Source organism: Ambystoma mexicanum, chromosome 1p, assembly GCF_040938575.1.
Source record: "Ambystoma mexicanum isolate Mex_15411 chromosome 1p, UKY_AmexF1_1, whole genome shotgun sequence".
Classification (NCBI taxonomy): Eukaryota; Metazoa; Chordata; class Amphibia; order Caudata; family Ambystomatidae; genus Ambystoma; species Ambystoma mexicanum.
The window spans coordinates 1143186963-1143205610 of NC_090921.1; the positions used below are offsets into that span (position 1 = coordinate 1143186963).

Consider the following 18648-nt stretch of genomic DNA (forward strand, 5'->3'; position numbering starts at 1 on the left):
TTTAGCAAACAGTAAACAAATGTTTTGTCTATAAATTAGACCACCATGCCACTATCAAAAATGCTCACTGGGGCAAAAAACGAACAGCCCGGTGTCAACCCTGAGAGACCATACCCACTTTAAGAACGACCAACCACCCAAATGTACCTATGCCATGTGTAAGACCATCAACAACTCCTCGCTTATTGGTACACAGCGCTTTGCATGCTGGGTTTGTGGGAAGATATCTTTGAAAGAAAACCCCACTCTTCAAACCCGAGAACGCAAAGTGAAAAGCTATGATTGGCTGAATCTGCCACAATTTTACATGGGGCAGTTGGCATGACTTGTCCGGAAGTCTCAATCTTGCTTCATGGCTTTCCTGTGCGGTGTAGTCCCTCCTGTAACTGCAGGGGTTTTACGCAATTGTATGTTCTGCTTTTTTCCGTAAAATGAACTCCAACCTGCGCCGAGGACACAGAGTAAAACTAATCTCTCCTGTTTGAACAGAGCGTCGTTCTTTGCCAGGAACAGAAACACTGTACAGGTAAGAACATATCTTTCTTTGTGCCCAGGTCCTTTCTTACTAACATCTGTTTCAAGATAAATCTCGGAACACGGAACAAAATGTGGCAATCTGAAGGCAATACCAGTCAAACTTGACATTGCCAGCAGCTAAGTAGGAATGGGCATAGTGCCAGCTACCACCGCAGCGGTTTCCAGGTGTCAAGGTTTGTGGGGACTGCATATTGGGTCCATGGCCAGGACTTGCCAGGCCTGAGTCTTTGGTGATGAAAATAATATTGTGGAAAGTGAGGAGGAGCGGGACGTGAGGGTAGTGCAGCAGGAGGGCAGTGAGGTCGATCGGGATAGGAGGGTACCATAGCAGCCTTGTTGCAGTGATGAAAAGATGTTCAGTTTGTGTTTCCGTGTGTGTACGTGTGTCCCAAGCGTTTGAGGTGGGGGAGCAGGCTTACTTTTCAGGTAGAAGATTGGATTTCCAGGGAACTTTTTGCCACAATTCTGTGTTGATTGGTGAAACACATGGGAGCTCATTTTCGATTTGCCCAAAACAAACATGGGGGTGTTCTAGACAGACGTATCTAAGTTACAGCTGTTTTAATGCCTCCATTCATCTTTCGGGAATTGTCATTGTTTTTGAAGACGGTGGGTGGGGCGCGAACAAGAGTTGCATTTCCGCCTTCCTTTTCCCCTCACCGTCAAAAACAATTTGGTTTTATGATAGCATGAGCTGTTCATGCTGGTGTAAAACCAATGTTTTCTATGGACTAATAAATTCCATAGGAAATTATTGTAAACGCTGTCTGCCCTGCGTAGATGGCAGGCGACGTTGTAAAGACGCATTCTGGGCAAATGAGGACAATTGCCTGGACCTCTTTGCACATAAGTGCAAATGTAAGCATCTCCTCCTCGCAATTGAAAATGTGCTGAGTGGGGCTCAGACTGTTCTATGTTGATGGTCCCCACAGTGTGTAAAATGATTTCTAGAGTTGGGGCAGTTCCACCACGAGTTCTGCTCCGCCTCTCAAATCGGACGCAAGCAAACTTTATGTCTGAGATGTTTTGGGTTTATTTGAAATCTGCATGATTTTAACACCCGCAAAAAGCAAGTGGGTTCCATAGACATCCATGTGCATCTTTCCCGACAGGCACAGACAAGGGAGGCAGCATTTGTGATTCTTTTTGTCCCAGTTATAGCCCTCATATGCCCACCCAGCGTTGCCCTGATGTCCATGTTATGTTTATATCATGCGACGAAACGAATCAAAATAGCATGGAGGGGTCTGCTGGCAATGGCAAGTGGCCCTGTCATTCACTTTTTGGAAAGTCACACAGCGTTGAAGAGAGGTATGAAAGTGAATATTACTAACATTTCTTTTCAAACACAGATATTCCTTTTCGTGCATCACAGTCTGACAATGGAGCGGCCTAGAAGCACCTCCATTGATAAAAGGCTGAACTGTTTTCAGTAAATCAGCTCTGCAGTGTTTCCTCGTTTCAGTTGTTATATTTGTTTTTACATAGGGATGAATATATCATTCTGAAAGAATTATTATCTGATAATAAGAGGTCAACACGTATGCCACTAATAAGTGGTCAACATGTGTCAAAGCCTGTGGCTTCTCACACCTGCAGCCCTATCAAGAGGGCACACCCCCATAACTCCGAATGCTCAGCACCTTTCTCCCTCCAGCCATGCACACTCCCTGATACATTTGCTTAGCACTTAACTGCTCTATTGGGGTCATTTGCAAATGGGTGTGGTGCAAAGGGAACGCGTACAAGTGCTTCTAGGCTTTACTTTTGCACTCCATCTTATGTTGCTGCTGTTCATGGTGTGGGAGGGCCGGAGAGTGGGGTTTGCACCTTTGCTTTGTTTTCAGGTCTTGGAAGAGCACACGGTTTTACGCCTGCATGCAATTTTCATGAAGGTTTAAAAGCAAAGGATTGTCATAAAATATGCCTGGGTTTAGAACCTGCTAAAGACAAGGCAGACTCCATCGGAATCCATTAGGAAACCACGCTGGCAACGTGCACTTTGCAGGCAGCGTTTTGTTTCCCGCACATAGTGGTGAGTTAAAGTGAAAAGTAATGAGATCTCACCTGATATACTCTTCACGATTACACTCCAATTTGTGAGTGTGGAAAGTTGCATGTGGGGGAGCAGCAGCATGTAAGTGCAAGCACTGGTGGTCCCCTGCATGCAATTAGCAAACACCATCCGTCCTTCTGCCATGCTCCCTGACCCCATCTGTGTGTCCACAACACTGTGCTTGGGATGCCATCTCCATTTCTCTAGTCTATATCCCCTTCTGTCTCAACTCTTCATACCTGTGTCCTTCAGTCAACGCCTCTGTCCAGCCTCTTCCTTCTGCCACCACTCACCTGCCCCTATGCCCTATCCACATATTACCACTGCTCTAGTCTGGATGTATGTCTCTGTCTGATCCCCTCATGTTTCCAATGCCCCCCCTTTCTCTTTCTCCCTGTTCTTGCCCTCCTGTCAAGTACCCACTGTTTTCTTCCCACATCTCACAGCAATGCCCCCTGTCTTGACCCATTGCCCTCTCACCTATTAATCCGATAATCCAATGCCCAGTAAATCTAATCTCCTCCGCAATGGTCATGCTGGCTGGGCCGGTTGGCCCCATTTCCCTGCGTGGGATACGTGTGGCCATTTGAGATTCCAGTGTCCCCTGCAATTGTTGTCCGCCTACAAGGAAGGAGAGAGGTGGCTTAGAAATATGAAAATCTTAGGGTCACCACAGTCCACGAAAACCTACAATATTCCGTGCAGGGGGATGCTGAGAAGATGCACACTTTTACAACTCCCCCGTGCCCCACCATGCAAAGAGCCAGTCCGTGCCCATTTGCCCTTTTTTTTTTAGGCCCAGGCTTTCAGTCAACTGATTATGGTAACTGTAGATTTGGTTACAATTTTATTAAGAATAGAATGCAGTCTGGCCCAGGCCTGCCACAATGGTGATGGAGGTGGCAGGCAGAAGGGGCAGTTGTACTGCAGTCCTGGACTTCACACAGTCCATGTGATAAAAGCATTTTTTTTTTGTTTTGGAAAGCACCACCTATAATCCAAACTATTGCATCTGAGTGCGGAGAAATGGCATATGAGGAGGGACACACAGGTTGTCGGTGTTGTTTGCTTATTGACCCATCCATTGACTTCCCAAGGCCATGCTAATACCTATGGCCATACCAACCCTCTTCCGGGCCAAAACGCATCCACTCCTGGGATATTTTTGAGCTCGCTTTACTCAAGCCTTACCATACAACTTTTCACTTGTAGAGCCTGCCAATGTTTTTCCAAAGCAGTCTTCTGAGAGTTATTCACTTAATTTGAGCTGACCTGTGCTACTGATATAATAGAAATGGTTTACCAGGCATACCCACAGCCTCTCAATTTATAAGCACTATGCTCGCCTTCAATGAAGTCCTGTTAAAAAGAAGCACTGGCAACGTCAACAGTTTTGACTTGTGTATAGGTATTAGGCATTTGCCAGGCACTGCAGTTATATGCCCAGGTATTCATACCATTTGCACCTGCTACCATCAATAGCCAGTTAATACCACTACGGCAGTGCCTGGTAAATGCCTTTCCCATGTCTACAAAAAGACCCAAACCTTTGGCATTGCCAATGCTTGTTTCTTTTGTTTTGGTGGTGTGGCACCATATCGGGCATGGCACATGGAGCTGCTGTTTTGAGCTACCCCACATTCGTTTGTTGATTTCTTTTTATGCATGGTGGCCTAGAAGTCAGCCCCTCCAGCAGGGCAATTCACACCTCATGAACACAAGGCTGTCGAGGGTGTTGTTGGTAGGAGGGGGGCAATTCAATGGGAGTGAAGTGTCCTGAGCTGTCTTCAGCCCTTTAACCTGGGAGCATGATTTTACATGATTCAGCTCTTTTAAAACAAAAATGAACAGTTAATCTTTTTTGAAGGGTGGAAGTGGGGTTTGTTTAATTAAGTTTGTCTACTTCTCAAGTTTTAATTCTCAGCATGTGTCCTTCCTCGTTTTTGACACGTCACTTGGTAGAGTTATTTACGGCGTAAGAAGATATACATTTCCTCCTGTGGTCATTTTTCCTCTAAAAGCGAACTGGGCATGTTTTGCATAACATGTTTCCATAACCTTCTATATTGTATGTTGCCAGATTCACATATGAGCCTCAATTGCTCCCCAGAAAAGCCAACCAAATGTTTTGCTATGTTTGTTGGGGGAGACTTTCTGTAAATTGGTCTTCGAAAGACAATGCCTCTAATTTGTATGGCTCTATGGGATATTTGTGCCAAACTTTTGAAGGTGAATGCATGTAATTTGGCAACAGGAAAACTGAATCAGAATACTGGATGACCCACTTTAACAATATTGTGTAATCATGAGCACATCACAGTTGCTCTCTGTTGCTCAGTCCACCTAAGTGTCTAAACTGTGAGGGCATAAACCTGAAACCTACATGAAACATTTTTAGATACAATGATCAAACAACTAAAGCTGGCGCTCATTTATCGTCCTTAGAAGGATGAAAGGCTGAGTTGGCCATGCCAGGATTCCAACATGCACCTGCAGATCACACACAGATCGCAGCAGTGAGCGCTCAACCCACTATCTATCTTATGGCTTACTTTCCTGTGTTCTAGTTGCATTTCTAGGGGGATCTGTAGATTATTATTCAATACTGATCCCAAAAGCCTATTCCCCAAAAGCCTTCAGGACTTCTGGATGGAACTAGGGGGTTGGGGGATTCAATAGCCTGCCCAGGAAATGTGGTAAGGTAACTTTTAAAACTTATTTGTTAAATTGGTAGCTGCCACACATCTGTTTTTTCTACAGCTCATCACATTGGATGGAAGAGGACTTTGCGGCACTGGGTCACTGAACCAAGCCCTCATGCACAGGTATATGATGGAGTAGGAGGGGGTTTGCGGCAGTCAGTAACAAAATGAGGACGGTTGTTTGAGAACGCTTAGGATCTGGATTCTGGGTGGCGCCAATCTGACAGTTTGCCTAGGGTGGCAAAATTCCTTGCTCCAGCGCTGGGGCAAGGAAGGGATCCTAGAACCCTTCACCGGCAGGGGAGAGGAGAGCGAGTGAGTAGGACTGCCATGCTCATCTCCGACTACTCCATGAGTGTAGCAGAGAGCGTGCCACTGCGTCTCCCACCACACTCTGATGCACTATAGTTTGGCACACATGCATAATTGTGTTGACCAGTCTGCTCTACACTTCCACAAAATCATGCTTGACTAGATGCATATCTTGCCTCTTAATTGGATTTTAGCAAACAGTAAAAAAAAGGTTTTGTCTATAAATTAGACCACCATGCCACTATCAAAAATGCTCACTGGGGCAAAAAACGAAGAGCCCTGTTTCAACCCACAGAGACCAGACCCACTATAAGAACGACCAACCACCCAAATGTACCTATGCCATGTGTAAAACCATCAACAACTCCTCGCTTATTGGTACACAGCGCTTGGCATGCTGGGTTATGTGGGAAGATATCTTTGAAGAAAAAACCCACACTTCAACTCCGAGAAGGCAAAGCGACACTGACTGAAAAGCTATGATTGGCTGAAGCTGCCACATTATTACATGGGACAGTTGGCATGACTTGTCCAGAAGTCTCTGGCCCTCATTCCGAGGTTGGTGCTAGTTATGGCGCTATTAGTGCCATGAATAGCACCATTACCGGTACTGTGTCCGCCCTCGTTCGATGGGGACTTACCGGTCTAGTCCGACCTTTGCGGGACCGGTAAGTCCCCATTGAAAATGTCAATCCCCATTCACATTTGAGCCCCAATAGGGATCAACGGGAATGGGGAGGGTGCTAATAATGGTACCGTAAATTACGGTACCGTTATTTGCTCTAAAGTCCCTTTGCGGATCCCGTCCATAACGCCTGGTAAAAGCAAGCGTTAAGGACGGGCCGCAAAGGGACCTCGTAGTAGGGCGCAAAGGGTTTACCGGCACCGATGTCCTTAAAGGTGCCCGGTATCCCTTTGCGCCCTACTCGGAATGACTCCCTCTGTCTTGCTCCATGGGTTTCCTGTGTGGTGTAGTCCCTCCTGTAACTTCAGGGTTTTACGCAATAGTATTTTCAGCTCTTTTCCGTAAGATAAACTCCAACCTGCGCTGAGGCACAGAGTCAAACTAATCTCTCCTGTTTGATCAGAGCATCGTTCTTTGCCAGGAACAGAAACACTGTACAAGTGAGAACATATCTTTCATTCTGGTCCTTTTTTCCCAGGTGTCTGTCTTTGTGGTAACTTCTGACACAGTAGGTGGACCAGCATCCAACAGAACTGACTTATCGTGATTGGGGCGCCTTCTGAGGAATAACTACCAGATGTTCAATTACTGGAGTCCCTCAAATCTGGAAACTGCCCAGCCACCAACCACAGGTCATGCAAACGCTTCAGGGGTGCAGGTCCTTGCAGGAGTCACAGTCAGAGCCTATCTTCAGGATCTTGGCAAGTACCACCACATGAACCCAGTAGTGCAGTCCACATCTGTCTGCAACTGGAGAATGCTTCCCTCCAGCACACAGCACGGCCTCCATGTCCTTGCCAGTCAGAAGGCTAAAAAGGGCAAGGGCCGACGCACCCACTGGTACCTTCTCAGATGCACAGTAACATGTTGAAATCGTTTTGTTTCTTCCTTCCTAACATGACAGCCTGGATGCCATCACGTGCCTGAGGGGATGGGCATCCCTCAAGATCTGGGTACATTGTCATAGGGCTCAGAGCCCCTGATGCGCATTAGAGACCCCGCAAAGGTTTCCCACTGCATTCCCAGCAACTTCTCGTGCAGGCTTCCACGGCTCCCCTAACTTTCTCACTTTAGGGCAAGCTTGGCTTCAAGGAGCTTCTGCGACAAGTAGGGTGTGCAGGGCTTGGGCTTAAGGAAACAGGATCACCCCGCTTTCCTGTTTGTGCTGGGATAACAATGACGACTCATTGGTTCTCCTTGGCCAGGAGCTCCCCCTCGATGTGGGAGCTCTACTGTTTAGTGGCTTGGGCTACGTGGCAGAGATTATTGCAGAAACATACAGGCCTGTCTTTGAATTGATAGTACCCTGCCTTGGGTAGGTGCATAAGAATGGATCTGCTCTGATAGGCTGGATAGCACAGAACACACTTGCACTCAAGGGATTGCTCTCAGCTGTGCCCAGAAAAGAGGCAGCACTGTAGCTCTTAGCTAGGTTGCAGGACTCTGATTGAGAAGCCGCCTGGTGCTAGGAGGGAGGTTACTGGACATTCACTTCCTTGTGGAACGCACAAAACCGCTACCTTCCAAAATGCAAGAGCCGCATGCACGGTAAAACAGCTTCATCCCAGCAAAAACAAGCCTGGGGCTCACAAGATGGAAGTATTGAAGTGACATCTATGGTAATGGATCCTTTAGAGCAATCCCTAATCAGTGGCATTTTAAGGGATTTTGGGGCCTGGGACACAGACACTGTTGACCTCCACTCCGAAACGAAGAAATGAAGGGATCCAGAACCGCTGGCCGTGTGTCCTGTCCCTTCGATGCAATCATAATCCATAGCTTGACATGTTGCCTACAACAATAAAAAGAAAAATGGGTACTCCCTCCAGTCCCCTTACCTTTTTCAGACTTGCTGGACTCAAAATAATAAACACGTGGCATTGTAAACGTTCTCACAGAATGTAAACGTGCTCAAGCGTGGAGACCTGTTGGAAGCAACGAGTAAGATATGCATACCATTGCATAGAAAAGATGGTGTATATAAATGAAGATACCAGAAAGGTGCATGCATGCTAATAGACTGGCATTAGAGAAGAGCTATGGTTTCAAGCAGTATTAATATTAGTCATTGAAGAATCAAATGACTTAGTGATGCACAATTTATCAAGGCCACTATTATTATATATGAAGCAACACTACAGCTAGTTAAACCATGAGTGTGACTTTTAAAAATAATACACAGCCTGAGAACTAAATCACTCTTTGGGGTTGACAGTTTGGACATTTTTAGGGAATGGCAATTCTGACAGGTTAGGCACAACAAGATTAAATTAGCTACTCAGGATCAAACATGTTCCCAGCTTTTATTCTAGAGAAAGGTGCAATTTTTTGTGATCGTTTGATTTTCATGAACTAAAATAATACCCTTTATTGTAGAACAGCTTTGGAAAATACACACATCACATGATAACCAATCTTGACAATATTTAAAAATGAAACTTTATAGAAGTATGTCATGCAAACGGAGAATGATGCTAGCTACATGTTCTCCATCATCCAGGCAACTACACAAGTAGCAAAATGTTAATTCATGTGAGCTTAAAATATTTCATCTGTTTTTTTTTGTTTTGCTATTGTATTTTAAAGCTTTAAATGCCCCCAACACACATACTTGTTGGCTGCTCTTTATGATGTACAGAAGAACCTTTGAAATTGTATTAAAAAAGCAACCTATTTCATATGTGTGCCAAATAAGCACACCTGAAAGTATACTCTACAGAGGCCCTTGACATTTGGTCAGATCTCTTCTGGCTAGTACCCGTTCACTCAAATGGCATACATAAAAAGGAAGATCAGGCAATGGTCTAAGCAGTGCCACGAGTACATGAGAATGCAAACCATCTCACAGAAGGCAGCGGAGAACTATACAGTGAGAAAAAATTATTTGTCCAGGATCATTGTATAGACTGCTGGCAATGACAGGATATGAGCCTCAACACTTTGGTTCAAGTCTTCAATTTGTCTACTGTAAGAAAGGCATGGTATAAACAGTAAGACAGAGACAAGTGACCACAGTCCAAGGGTGTTTATTGAACTTCAACAAGGGTGTGATGAACGCCTATCTAACCCTAAATCTACAGATGGGAGCAAGCTACGACCATCAAAGCATAATAATTCAGTTCTACAAAATAAAAAGGCTTTTACTAAATAAAACTATTGCCAATCCTTACCTCTAAATACAGATAGTGTGGGGTAGTGCCTATGAAAAAGAAAGAAGTGTTCACATAAATGATATGTCAAGATGTTCAGACTGTTTGCCTACCTTCCCCATGTTTTCAGGATGGGACAAGGCAGTACACTCGAGCATAGCACACTCTCTGGCTTCTTTGGCATGAGGATGCAGTTCAATTGTCAGCATCAGGGCCTTCTGTGCCCAAGTCTCTTTACTTATCAAAGTCTTTCGATTCAGAGGGCCTGATATATCAAAACAAATTAAAAGTTTGTTTCCTCTTACAAGTACTCAATTCAGGTGATTCACTTTTCACCCTAGATCCCCCTCAGCCAGGCTCAGAACCCTTTTATACACTGATCATTACTTTGGATCCCCCTCTTCCGGTCTCATATCCCCTTTTCTTATGTTTAGAGAATATTCTTTCTCGGGTGACTCACGGTTCACCCTGGATACCCCTCATCCGGGCTCAGATCCTTCCTCTTATACAATTGGTATTCCTCAGCCGGGCTCGGACCAATTTCAGTTCGTATTAACTATTGAAGACTTTCGAATGTGCACAGGGTTTAGCTTGACCCGTTGCAGGACCACTTCGATTTCATAATTCCTTTTTACATTTGCCACCTCTCAGTTGGATACCTACCTAACAGAGACCTTCGAATAAGCACCGATGTGGTGCCTCACCACTCTGTATATGGTATCTTTCTTGGCTTCAAAAGTTCAGTCACTCATTTGCTGTTCAATTATATTTTTGTCGCTCATCACATACGCTTCACACACTGGTCTCCATACAATGTTGCCGCTTGAAACCTTGGTTCTAACACATACTGGTCTGCTATCAGTCTTCCCGACTCACCGACTGTGATGACTTTACTGGCACTAATTTGTTGTAGGAGCCAAGGAGAGTGCCACAGTGGCAAATGCTCCTACCCGCCTTCGCTATCGACACGGGAGAGCCCCAGGTACCTCTGATGAAGATCAAGGGCACTTCCCTCCTTGCAACCATCTCTGGTCTTGCCGTCTTTCTCCTTGTATTAAACTGCCTTCTTGGAACTGCTGCTTCCTCGTGTGCTTTGCCTTGCTTTGCCTTGCTCAGAGTGTGCTTTCATGCTCTGCCTTTTATCCATGTGGGGTAGTCTGATGGGAGTCAGGTGTGTGTGTAATGATCAGTAATTGCCTGACTCTACCTGACCATTGTGTTGGGACATGTCAGGTATATGGCTCGGGTGTTAGTCGGTTTTCTCTCACAGTGAGCTGTCTGTGAGAAAGTGTTTGTGTCGGGAAAGGGGGGGGGGTTGAGTTCCTAAGTATCCTACCTGGTAGCTACCTGGTAGGATGGGAAAACATGTAACATGGAAGGGGATACTGTGTCTCACCATCCGGTGTCCCACTCCCACTTCCCGAAGACCTCCCATCCAGGTGATCATCCCGCACTGGCCCACCCCCAGGAACTGGATCCAAAAGTGATGGGTGTGTCCTGGCTACCTGGATGACAGCTCTATGGGGATTAGCAGATGAAACACCTTCAGGTTTCTCACACTACCTAATCACTTCTATCCCTTTATGCTCGTTACTGATGTTAGCTGCTAGTTTTAGAACCCTAGTTTAGAGAAAACAAGCTGTAGTCCTGCGTCATACTCTTGCTATGTTACTTTTTGCAGCTAGCACTATCTGGTGCAGGTACATTGTTTTGCAACTCAGCAGATATTACTATCACAAAAGTATATATACATGCAATTTTATCAACCTCAGACATAGGAGTCTGTATTGCTGGATTTTGGAACTGGGATCTGGCATACAAATGCAAATCTCTGTAATGAGTGCTTAACAGACTGCAACATCTTCTGAAAAATCGTGGCCTTCAAATTGATTAATAGGCCCTTCAACTTTCAGCATTGCACCTGATCAGTTTATTCCCCATAGAAGGTAAGAATGCTAAAGGAATTGTGCTATAGAGATCCTGCAGGATATTCTGGCATGACATTGAACATTTTGCAACATAGAAAAACTATCTTGCAGAACAAAATTGTATTTATTGTAGTATATTTGCATCACATTTATTATCATTCAGAGGCTGCTAGACAGCTGGATTCAAGAGAGCCAAGTTGCTAGAAAGTTGCAGTATATGTATTAGGCTGCGAGAGAGCCAGGCTGTTAATATTTGTGCTTTTTGTAGGTGGTCTTTGCTATCATTTGAATAGAAAGATTCCTAGATGTCCACAGCTTGACAGAACAATATTTGTTTTGTTCTACTTTTTTTGGTGTAATGTAGATGCCTATTTTATATTAACTTTATTGATCGTTCTCAGTTGTAATGATGCAAATGCTTGAGAAAAAAAAACATTTTCATCCCTCTTTGGGTGATGGAAATTCAAGTGTCACCGCCGGGGTATAAACTCCTCTGTCAAAAGGTGCAGTATGATGGCTATCCTTTCAGAACATTTAAAAGCCCATCCCAGCTGTGAATTCAAGATCTGCTTTCAAATGGCCAGAAACCCCTCCTGATATGCACAAATGCACAAAGGGGTAAAGGGGTGCATCTGAGTGAGCTCATCTAAGAGGCGCTCATTCAGGTGACCTCTGAGAATGGGTCTACTCCTTTTTTTATGGCACAAGTGGTGAGATGCACTAGCACATCTCAACTCTTGCGTGAACACTTTATTTGAGATTCTGGCCCAGAAACGATTACACGATTAATTGATCAGAACAGAATGTACTTGAGGACAACATCCAGGCAGCAGGAAAGCAGCTTCCGAAGCCCGCCATGAAACATCATGGCATGGTTTGTAAATAATGGATTTTAATTATACAAAAAAGGTAGGCAAAAAGAATGTCAACAGTTACTCCCTTGCAATAAAACTAATCAATCAGTCAAAAAAATATATACTTTATTAAAGGTTCCAAGGTAAAAAATCTCATTGAGAAAAAAATCCATATTCAATCATGAAATACAACATCAAAAAACTCTAAGAGTATATACAAATATAACAATGACATAACACACATTTCTTAAAATAGAAAAAACACCAATGTTAAAATACATCAATTCATAATAAAACCTCAGGAATCTATCCTTTTAAGTAGGGTTTCTGATCACTCAAGATCTCCAAATAGTTTTATCTAATCTGGTATAACTCCTAGATTACAGACTCACCATGTTTCAGTCCTCTCAATGGTAGTTGGACTTTCATCAGGAGTGGTCATTAGCAGTATTAGAGTTTGTACAAAACTGATGTAGAATCTTCTTTTACTGAAGGTTCACTCAATGTTCTTAGGAGGTAACTGTTGACAAAAACCAGAAGTACAGAACCAGCACTTAAGCACATATTCTTGGGACACAATAAAGGTGTCAGGGTAAACTCACGGTTAACTAGATTACCTGAACTCTCTTGGGTAGTTGGTCCCTCGAAGGAGAAAAAGTCCACAACAATGGGCAATTTTACATGGGAAGGTTACATTTCTTCCACGGGCTCCTACAAACAAATTCATAACACGAGGGAGTCGTTAGATTGGCCATTAATCTACGGACATCGGTGCACCCATGCCTCACATGATGCGCACTCCATCATCAGATAGAGACAATAAAACATTGTCAATTTAAAAGGCTATTCTGCTGAAAAATGCATCCACGTTATTTAGACCCTGGGTATTACTCATGAATCTATGGATCATGGGAGAGAGGCTTCTTACCTCTACAGAAAAAGGTTGGAGCTCCTTAGTAGGTCTCCATAATGTTAGTAGGATAAACTGGTTAATCTGCAACTGATAGGGTTCGTCCGGCCTGATATTACTGATCCACGTTGTGGAGTGTGGTCCCGACACTGTCTGGAGAAAATAGCCACAAGAAAACAAAAAAACAAAACCGGGAGGGCTGTTTAGCTAAATGCAACCCGTGCACATTTATCTTGTAACATGTCTACCTAGTACTCCCACCTTCTATATTATATGGTGGGGCACTTCATCTGTGCATCCAGATTAGAGGGTATGGATACTGGTCCTCGTTAGCATAACGCTTATCACTAGATATTGCATGTTAGCTCAATCATTACTACATCTGCCCCCATTCAATGCTCTGATAAAACAGAAAACCAATCACAACCCTCTTGGGAAGTATTCTCTGTTTACAGGGCATCACTCTCATCTGCAACACACCGAGCATCTGCAGAGCCACACTTACCTTAGTCAGTGTCACGATCGCGTGATGCGCGGTCAGGATCTTCTCTCCTCGACGTTAGTGTAATCCCCCGGCTGTTAGCGTACGACTGTTTCCTGTTCTCGCACTACATGAGGAAAAACATCGGAAAGTGCCGAAAAACTGCTGCGGTGTTCTGTCATCTTGGTAGCTCCATAGTGGACTATCAGTGCAATGCTGTACAGTTCATAGTCCTCTTTTAGTGTTCACAGTTCTTGGGATGTGAACATCCATTAATTCTAAGAAAAAGCCTATCAACAGGGTGTAAAGTTATTATTGTCCCCGGTCACAAACCCTTCCACATCTCAACTCTTGCTTCAACACTTTATTTGAGATTCTGGCCCAGAAACGATGACACGATTAATTGATCAGAACAGAATGTACTTGAGGACAACATCCAGGCAGCAGGATTGCAGCGTCAGAAGCCCACCATGAAACATCATGGCATGTTTTGCAAATAATGGACCCTGACTTCTCTGAATCAGGCAGTTGTGTAGGGCCCCTAGAAGGTGTGGCCCTATAGCATGATCCCCGTTTGCTCTCCCATAAAGACTTCTCTGTAAATCCGAATATTAAAACAATATAATGCACATGGGAAAGAGAGAGAGGGAGGGAAAGGGGGAAATGATGGCAGAGGGAGGAGAGACAAATAAACCAGAGGGTCAGAAAGAAAATATGAGGGAGGGGAGAGAGAGAGAGAGAGAAATGTGTGATGGTGTAGAGTAGGGATTCGGAAAGATAGAATTTTGCTCACGCCCTTTTCAGAGGGGATGTGATTTAATCAATATTGCAAACCGTGGAGTGTAAACCAGCAATTATTGACCCTGCACTGGGAGGCTGGGATGCTCTAGTATTCCCTCCTTCCCATGCCTCCCGATCCCCAAATCCTAAGTAACCCTAGTCCCATCACATACGAAGTATGGCGAGCAGGAGAAAATGATTAGAAAGCCTGGTGGTTAACCAGTAGTGGGGGCCAAGGAGAGAGCATAAGACTGAAATGCGTGGAAAGAAAGAGCCATGCAATTGAGAGGGTGCATGCAAAGGGGAGTGATGGATAAGGAATGCACGAGAAAGGCAGTAGCAGAGAGTGTGATACACATAGTGCATACCAAAGGGGTGAAATAGCGAGAGGTAGGTGGGATTGAAAGAGAGGGAATAAAAGAGAATGTGAATATTAATTAAATGAGGAAAGCATGGAAGAAAGAATTAGAGGAAAAGAGAGGAAGGAAGGATGAACATAAGAAATAGAAGAAAAGAGAGGACAACTGAAAGGCACAATTATAAGGAATGAGAGAGAAAGAGAAAAAGGAAGCTAGAGTTAAATGGGGTCGGTGGAGGTAAATACAAAGCAAGAAAGGGTGACTGTGGTTGTTTGAGTGGGTGAATTTGGTTGTGTGGGTGGATGGATGAATGGGTATATATGATTCTACAGGCAAGCACATATTGGAGGTGATTACTGGGTGGCAGTGATACTGTTGTGCATTGTGGCCCCTGGCAGTAGATGCAAGTTTCTAATAAACATATCTCAACTCAAGAACCAATCATTACCACCCACAGTGCGGCCACTGGTCAACAATAACATATTCACCCAGTATTCCAAGAGTACCGTCCCAGCAACAGCGTTGGTACCCAAGTACAGGCACACCTTACCAGCCAGAGGGTGCTCAGCGCCACAAGGAAACAGGGACAAATAGTAAATAGTTAATACAACCCTTTATTTCTACAACTTTTGTAGTTTTGCACCACACAAATTGCACTATAATAGTCCATTGGACAAGGGCAGAGGTGTTGCGATCCCTGGCTTTGCTGCTCACCGTAATTGGCCATGGCTCCCAGCTTCAAATGGATGCAGGCCCACCCGCAGGGTGAAACCTGCAGGGGAAGGGTGTGGGTGTTGTGCTCCCGTGGGATGTTTGGTGCCGTATCAGAGAAGAGAACATTAGTCAGAGAACATTAGTCAGAGCATTTGCCAGGTAAGAAGCAGTGATGGGGTGCACCCGATTCAACTAAACTGAGCTGATATTTACCAATTATTTCCCTCGGTTACTCTCCACCCTCCCTTTTGTGTTAATCCAGTATGGCAGCTGTACCAACCTTTACCTACCTTGAGCCTTCCCTCGCTGATTTCCGTAATGACTCCTTTGCCACCGGCTCTTTCCCTCATCCCCTCAAGCTCTCCCCTGTGCATCCTCTCCTAAAAAGCCCTCTTCTGACCCCTCCCACCCTAGTAACTATCGCCCTATCTCCATCATCCCCTTCCTGGGCAAACTCCTGGAGAAGCTGGCCATCTTCCAACTGACCAAACACACTGAATCTGTCAGCTGTCTCCACCACCACCACCCTGGCTTCAGAGCTGCCAGAGACATGGAAACGGCTCCATTGAACACTTGGGATGACTTGCCTTTAATCTGGACTCTAACTCTCCATCCGTTCTTATCCTTCTGGATCTTTTCTCTGCCTCCGACACAGTTAATCATGCCATACTGACACCCTGGGCATCAGAGGCCTGGCACTGGATTGGTTGACCGCCTTCGTCTACAACTTACCTTCCCAGGTTCAACTTGGCCCTTTTCTCTCCCAAATCACAATCTCCACCTGTGGCGTCCCTCAAGGCTCTATCTTCTCACTCTTTCTTTTCAACATCTATCTTGCCCCTTTGGCCCACTTGATCTCTTATTTCTCTCCTCTCCAGTGTTATGCAGACACACAGCTCTCCTTGAAGTTTCCCTCCTCCTCCTCTTCCTCCTCTTTCATCTCTGGCTGTCTGACTGCTATTCAATTATGATGTGCTGCCAATGATCTTTTCCTAAATGCCATTAAGGCTGAGATCCTTTTCATTGGGACCCTAGCTCCCACCTTCCCACCCTCTATGGGTTCCCTCCCTTCACCCTCTTGTGAGGCAAAAAGCCTTGGTGTCATCTTTTATGCCTCTCTTTCCTTCTCTCCTCTCATTGCAGACCTTGCCAAGAAGGCCCACTATCAGCTGCACCTCCTCAGAGCTATTCTCCATTTCCTCACCTTCCCTGAGAAACTCAATATCTCCAGAACTCTGGTCCTCTCTAGGCTTGACTACTGCAACAGCCTCTTCCTCAATCTTCCTTCTTCCTCCCTTCGTCTCCTTCAACTAATCCAGAATAGGACTGCAAGACTTATCGTTGGCCTCAAGTCCAAGGACCACATCTCTCCAGCCCTAATTTATCTCCACTGGCTCCCTCAAATTCATCTGCAGAGCCCTTCAGTCTGCTAGCTTCAACTCTCTGCGAATCAGATGCTTCTCTAAGCAAAGAGTTGGGGGTAGATGTCTCTCTTCCGCAGGAGTCTCCCTCTGGAATGGTCTCCCTGCCCCTCTCAGGCTTTAGCTGGACCTCCAAAAAGTTCGAGAAGCTCTGCAAGACCCACCTTGTCTCCTCCTTCACTCTCCCCCTCCACTGTTAACACCTTCTGTCCCTATTGACTGGCTGCCTGGTTCCCTCTGAGTACTCCACTCCCCCTGCCCCCCATTCCCTGGCACTTGCCCTCTGGCCTCCCCTTAGCACTTGCACCTCGCCTCTTCACCCTTTTCCCTTCCCACATTAGCACTTGTATTTTGTGCAGACCGGCACTCCCCACTTTACCCCCTCTGCCCCGTACTTCTTGTTCTGCACATGCACAATCTGAATATGATAAGGCCTAGTACGACCGTTAGTGTACCTTTCTCCCTTGTTCGCCTCCCCCTTTTTTGTCTTGTGGCGCCTTGAAACACCATTCATTGAATAGGCATTTTACAAATATCCAATAAATCAATAAATAAACCCCTGTGGTGGATACTGGCTTGCCTGGCTTACCTTGTGCTTTGCAATGCAGCTCCCTGATGTTTGGCCAACCAAAACGTCAAATATTGATGGTGAAACGCAGAGGCGTTGCTAAGGGGGGGCTGAGGGGGCTATAGCCCTGGGTCTTTTGGATGCAGCTCCGGATAGAAGCTCAGGGGTTATAACCAAAAAGGCTAGATAGCCCCCAGTCCCGACAGTCCCAAAATTAGCATAGCCCTGGATCTTTTCCAGACCTAGCAACACCCCTGGACGGAAAATGCTTTCTGAGCCAGGCACTGTTACCGTTTCTGGCAGTACTAATGTAAACCTCCGTAGCCCTATTAAATTCACTGGTGAAGCCTATAGACTTATTAAAGAGACAAACCAGTTCCTCAGGAGTGACCTAAACTTCACGGGTGATAATGCCATTAAAAAGAAAAAAGAGGATAATTGACTCAGTAACTGCATCACAGATTGTAGTGGAGAGAGCGGCCCCAGCTCAGTGAGCTACAGCGAGTGAGCAGAGGGTCCGAGATCCCCATTACTTTGAGTGCCATGTCTGAGGATTCGCTCTATCTGCGCACGGAGAACCAAGTGGCAATGAGCTGATGCTATGCGCTCATTTAGCCACAACTTCAAAGAACCCCACAGAAAATGTTACTGCGCAAAACGTATTGACGGCCCTGTTATTTCCACAGCTGTAAATTCCACCACATTGGGCCCTGACATGGTTGATGTAGCTGAAGAAACCGTGGCCCAGAATGCAGTGATAGCCTCCTGCCATTAGGGGAGCAGGGAGGGGGACGCTGACACCCGGGACTTGCACCTCACCACTATTACGAGTCAACAGTGATGAGGGGAGGGCCTTGTGTTATCTCCCCCTGCACACTTGACCCTATTGGAATGCCCAGCACCACCATTATTGATGGAACAGACGAGGGGTCAATGACCGGATGTAAATGTGACCTCATCCTAGCAGAATGAACAGTCCGAAAGAAACTGCTTCTTCTTATTTTAGAAAATCGAAGAAATTAAGGATCCATTGGGGAGGGACAACCCAGTTTGAGGTGCTGCATAAGGGTTCCCAACCACCAGTGGAGAAAGCTCATGGTGACTTGGTGCACCGCCCATAATTGTCTAATACCACTGGTGAAACGATAGGTTATATAAATGCCCAGCTCGAGATGGGCACTCTTTACCAGCC

The 18648-nt window shown here is 45.3% G+C and overlaps 1 protein-coding gene across 1 annotated transcript in view; it reads left to right on the plus strand.

The window, feature by feature from the left end:
- Positions 1 to 379: 379 nt before the first annotated feature.
- LOC138449920 (nuclear transcription factor Y subunit beta-like) overlaps positions 380 to 18648 on the plus strand; it is a 182835-nt gene continuing 164566 nt past the window's right edge. The window contains exon 1 of the mRNA XM_069604802.1: positions 380 to 526. The gene's annotated coding sequence lies outside the window, so the exon portion shown is untranslated. The remainder of the gene's footprint in view (positions 527 to 18648) is intronic.